The sequence below is a fragment of the Nannospalax galili genome, unplaced genomic scaffold (assembly GCF_000622305.1).
Source record: "Nannospalax galili isolate Female #2095 unplaced genomic scaffold, S.galili_v1.0 scaffold275, whole genome shotgun sequence".
In the NCBI taxonomy this organism is placed as follows: domain Eukaryota; kingdom Metazoa; phylum Chordata; class Mammalia; order Rodentia; family Spalacidae; genus Nannospalax; species Nannospalax galili.
In genome coordinates, this window is record NW_008335440.1 from 617,231 (window position 1) to 623,230 (window position 6,000).

General features: G+C 35.9%; 1 long non-coding RNA gene across 7 annotated transcripts in view; it reads left to right on the forward strand.

Moving 5' to 3' along the window:
- The window catches only part of LOC103731778, a 40,632-nt gene extending 36,062 nt beyond the window's left edge, over positions 1-4,570 (forward strand). For all 7 annotated transcript variants that reach the window (XR_003849067.1, XR_001872377.2, XR_003849069.1 and 4 more), the window contains 2 exons: positions 1,938-2,042; positions 3,811-4,570. This is a non-coding gene — a long non-coding RNA (uncharacterized LOC103731778). The remainder of the gene's footprint in view (positions 1-1,937; positions 2,043-3,810) is intronic.
- Positions 4,571-6,000: the final 1,430 nt, after the last annotated feature.

Here is a 6,000-nt window from a genome sequence, read left to right on the forward strand (position 1 = left end):
TCTTGTAGAAAACATCAATTCAGTTCTCCTTACCCATGCTGAAGGCTCACACCCACCTCCAACTCTTGCCCCTACCTTCTAAATTCTGGGTAGTCACCCTCCATACTTTATTTATGTAGTTCTCGGGATCAGTCTAAAGCTTTGTGCATGCTAGGCAAGTGTTCAACAAACTGAAATATAATTTGGAGCCTGTTGTGTTTCCTTGCACCTCTAATCCCAGTATTCAGGAAGCTGAGATAGGAGGATCATTGAGCGTTTAAGGCCATTTTAAGCTATATAGTGAGCTGTGAAGTGTGCCTTCCACCATGGAGGCAGCGATGGTAACTGACACCTCTAATCTGAGGGTTCTGAGAACTGAAGGTCAGCCTGAGCTAGATAATGAATTCCATGTCAGCCTGAGGCACAAATCGAGACCATGTATTAACAAATAATATATAAATAATAAAAATCTAAAAAAAATTGTGTGCACTTTTGGATGTTGATGAGTAAGGCAACTTCATTAACTGTTTATATTGTGGTCATAGTATTTTCGGCAGCTTTTTGTAAAGTTTTCTCTGTTTAAGAAGAATTTCAAGGGGCTGGAGAGATGGCTCAGCAGTTAAGAACACTGGATGTTCTTGCAGAAGACCCGGGTTTGAATCCTAGCACCCACATGGCAGCCAACAATTGTTACTCCGGTTCCAGGGGATCTGATATCCTCTCTGTCCTCCATGGGCATTGCACAACACGGGTGCACTTACCTACATGCAGGCAATACACACACATACACATAAAAATAATAAATAAAAATTTTCTTTATAAAAAGAAGTATTTCAGCTGAGTATGTCAGTATATGCCTGTTTTCTCAGATAATAGGGAGGTTCATGTAATTCTATTTGATTCCAGGCTGGGTTACATACAGCAAGCCTCTCTCAAAAAGCAATGTAAAACTCAGATGCTTAAGAGCATTTCCTTTCTGTGTTAATCCAAATCAAGGTGCTTAGTTTTTGTAGGCTTTAATTTTCAAAAGTGTTGGCAAACAGCATGTCCTACTGTTTTGTGCTGGATAGCTTTAGTGTCAACTTGACACACATGGGTTGAGGAAGCCTCAATTGGGGAATTTCCTCCATTGGACTGGCCTGTGTCCATGTCTGTGGGGCATGTTGAGTGATGTAGGAGGGCCCAGCCCACTGTGGGTAGTGCCACCCCTGGGCAGGTGGGCCTGTGTTGGATAAGAGAGCAAGTTGAGCAGGGGCCAGGGGAGCAAGTCAGTAAACAGTGATCCTCCATGGCCTGCGCTCCAGTTCCTAGCTGTAGGTTCCTGCCCTGAGTTCCTACCTTGGGTGCCCTGATGAACTGTGACCTGGGAGATGTAAGACAAATAAACCCTTTCCTCCCCAAGTTGGTAGTGGTCAGGGTGTTTTGCCACAGCAATGGAGAAACAAACTAAGACATGTATACAGCTTTGTTATTTTATTTATTTATTCATTTATTTATTTTATTATTTATTTATTTTATTATTTGTTTGTTTATTTATTTATTTATTTATTTATTTATTTATTGGTCTTTTTGAGACAGGGTTTCCCTGTAGCCCCAGCTAACCTGGAACTTGCTATTAGACCAGGCTGGCCTTGAACTCACAGAGATCTCCCTGCCTCTGCCTCCTGGGTACTGGGATTAAAGGTGTGCACCACCAAGCCCAGCTTATTTTAGATTTTTTAATTTATTTTTTTATTTTATGTTTCTGTGTTTTGCCTGCTTGTATGTTAGTACATGCCAATGTTTGTGGAGGCCAGAAGAGGGCAGTAGATCTCCTGAAACTGTTGTCAGTATTGGCTGTTTGCTTCCCTGTGGGTCTTTTGCAAGAGCAGCCAGTGCTCTTAACTGCTTAACTGCTGAGCCATCTTTCTAGCCTCTTTTAAAAAATTGTTTGTTTGTTTGTTTGTTTGTTTGCACAGGATCTCCCTGTTGCCCTAGCTGACTTGGAACTAGCTATATAGAACCAAGCTGGCCTTCATCTCAGAGATCCTTCTGCTTGTTCCTTCTGAGTACTGGGATCAAAGGTATGTGCTTCTATCCTGGGCTTGTTTGTAAATTTTTGTTCAGTATGATTTGAATCTGTTTTGGTAATATTTGAAGATCCATTATATCTTATTTGAGTTATACTAAAATTATAAAATTTCAGATGTGGAGTGATTTTCAGCCCTAATAGAAGAGATAAAATGTTCTTAAATTTTGCTATAGTTTTCCAGGAGTATTGTGTAGAACTTGATTTATTGTCTTTATTCTTGTTAGAGTATGTGGTTGTATCTAATGTTGTACAATATAGTCCTAGCTATTAGGATGCTGACACACGAGGACTGCATGTTTGGGGCAGCTTGGGAACAGTGAAGACCCTTCTCCCATCTCACAAAGAAAAAGATGATACTATCTGAACATCATGTATAATCTTTTATTTGCTTAGTAAATTTAAATTTATCTAATTGTCAGTAAGCGTTTTCAAATATACCAATGATAGTTGAATGAAGCAAGAAAGACAGGTCAGGGAAAATGTGAAAGATGAACAACAAACCATTAGAGCCAAGTCAGTATTTGACATTGGCTACAAGTAGCATGCGTGCTAATGACAGTTGTAGGTTTAAATTAGTTTCATGTCCATGATTTTATACATTGCTTATAGTACTGTAGACAGAAGGTGAGAACATATGTACTGAGGTGGAAGAATATACTTTTTTAATTTAAAATTTTTTTAATTTATTTTGATTTTATAGTATTTTATTAGTATTTGATTTTATTAGTATTTTGCCTGTATATATGTAAGTGCACCATGTGTGAATTGTCTGTTAAGGAGAGAAGACAGTGTCAGATCCCCTCGGACTGTAGTTACAGACCAATGTTACTGCCATGTCGGTGTTGTTTACCAAACCTGGGTCCTCTGCAAGAGCAGACAATGCTCTTAACAGCTGAGCCACTCCTAACACCAAAAGTATTCTTACTAACCTTTCATTTGATGAATGAGTAAATTGTTTTACATATTTTTAAATACTTTTCATTTCCTTCACGGGCCTCTTTTTTACAAGCAAGTACTGAAAATATATTTGCTACAGGTAAGATCACTGAGGGATAGATTCTGATTTTTAAATTCTTCTTGCCCTCATTAATGATAAATAATTACTTTCTGAGTTGTTAAAATTTTTCGTTTCTTCTTCATGATCATACATTATGACCATGTGTTATTTTAAATTATATTTAATTAAAACTTTATGTTATTTCTCGACAAAATTTCATGCAAGTGAACTTTGGATTGCAAGTGATTTCTTACCCTTTAAATCACCAGAAATTTAATATTAACTTCTAGGAAATCAGAAAACTAGGTATTTTGTTGTTCCTCAGAGACAGGATTCTCATTATATATCTCAAGTAACCTGGAATATATAATCCTTCTGTCTTAGGATACCAACTCTTGGCATTACAGGCTTATGCCAACACTTCTGACTTGATTTGAATTTCAAAAAAACTTCTATGAAGTATTGCTGAATATAGAGTGTATTTTAACCCTTTACCTGATATATGTTAGCACTAAGAATGTAAATATGCTACACTAGGTCGAAGAATGAATAAGACAATAAATAATATTAAAACAACTTAGAATCAAAAATTGGTTCTGTAATCAGCAAATACAAGAAGAAAATTAAAGTTTCATCATTTTCATATATTTTTACTGTTTGGGAGTTAATTAGCCATCAGATTTGGAAGTTGTTTTATGGAGTAGTGGTAAATTCTTAAGGATTTCTATCACAAAGCAGATAACATTTTATTTTCCACTTGCAGTGTCCTCTAATTCTCCCAGGTGGTGACCATCAAAGCAAGTACATGAAATATTCCCTCTGAAGATATTCCATCCACAACATCTCCCAAATACTGTTGCTATTAATCCTTTCTGGGATCGCTCTGCATCTTTATCATCTCACACCTTGTAGAGAAGACTTCCAGGAATAGAAATGAACTACTTTGGCAAGTAATTGCCTGAAATGCTTAGAACTTCTCTGTTTTCAGTATATCTTGTACTTTCATGTCCTGTTATATATCATTGTATTTTTTTTCATTTTACTTTGCAAATGGAAGAAACTTTTATGCATGGGGAATATAATTAATGTAGCACATAGACATTTTTATTATACTGCACATGGCAGCAAGATTTTCTCCTTAATTGAGTTTCCCCTGTGAGCCAGTTTTGTTATCAAAAAACTCAGATTTTAGGCAGGCCATAAACATGAGGGTCTTATATGTATTGTCTTATACACTGCTGTTATCTAGAGGAGATGCTCTACTTGCTGTTTTTGTTGACATTGCTGGTCTCTGTCTGGCCAGGGATATGAGAATGATGAATTTAACCCTTCTCCTATACCCAATCCTCAGACTTGACTGTCCTTGTAACTGTGAGCATGTAAAGGAGTAGTATCCATGCATTGGCAATTAGAGCTATGATGTTGGTAACTTGTAGAATATGTGGGGTGGTAATTTTCTTGGTATCACTTGTATTATCTTTTGGTTGGAGTGAAATCTCATTGTATTAAAGATTATCATATTATGTTTCTCTTGTTTCTGCTTATAAATAAAATATTATGTATTTGAAATATTATCTATTTCTGGATCATAATCTATACTGCTCATCAGGAAAGTACTAACTTCATTTCCCAAGCTTTCTTACTAAAATTTTACCTGGTGGTATCCACTAATATGCCATTGTTAACAGTTAAAGCAATTGCTAAAATTTTTTTTCAAAGATTTATTTTTTAATTTTTGATTATGGCATGTATGTCTGTGTGGGGTTATGTTCACATGAACGCAGGTGGTATGTTCACATGAGCATAGGTGTCACTGAAGGTGAAAGGACTGTGTTAGGGGAATTGGAGTTACAGGCAGTTGTGACATTCCCAACGTGGGTGCTCTTAATTGCTAATCCATTCTCTTTTTAAGGGTATATAGTAATTCCTTTCTTGAAAGTCTGAAGTTTCACTGACACAAGATTTAACAGGGGACAGCAAGGTGGTTCAGCTGGTAAAGCACTTTCCACTGAAGCCAATGAACTCAGTTTGATCTCTAGAACCAATGTAAAGTAGAATAAGTGATCAGAAGATTTCATGATAGAAAAAAAAATCTCTGACATATATACTGACACCCATATTGCTTTTCTTATATTATTCATATATTTCAGCTAGATTCTGAGATATGGCTTGTATGCTTTTTGTAATTTATTTTACATCCACAGAAAGTACTTGTATTGTTAAATTAATGTATCAGTTTATCTCTTTTGTTAATCTTATCCAAGCTCAAATTGATGTTTATTCTAATCAGCAACCTTGACAGTGCATAATTCAAAAGATTATACAATAATATGTTGCTTTGTGCTAGGGCTCAGCAAACTTTGTGTGTAACAAACCAGACTGAGACCATATTGTTACAACATGAATCTCTGTTCTTGAGGGGGACAGAACCTATATCCTAGTAAACAGTTACAGAACACAGATACAGGGCCAGTTTTTTACTTTAGCATATAGTTTCTTACTCCTATCCTAATACATAGATTTAACTTCACCCAGAGGATCTTGGGTAGAGACTGAAACAGAAGGGGCACAAATAATATTTTCTTTGTAACATCACCATTCTAAATCCTTGACATAATATGAAGTTTCATCAATAAGTGAGAAAATATATTAGCCTTTGGATAATTGGTTCTTGAAATATGTGATTTTTTTTTCCTTAACCATTTTTGCACTTGGGATTTTTTGCACATTGAAACATGGCCACCTATAATGATTGAAAAATTTGGTGACACGTCCATCTGTGGTCATTCACCTTCCATTCATGTTTCCCTGTAATAATAAGTTAACCTTTTGTGGTATATATAGTAGTCAGTAACCTTTCTAAGTTTATATAAATTTATGTGAAAATTTTAGATATGTGGTCTTTATATTAGTGCCTTTTAACTTTTTACAATATGTCATAGAGGTATTTCTA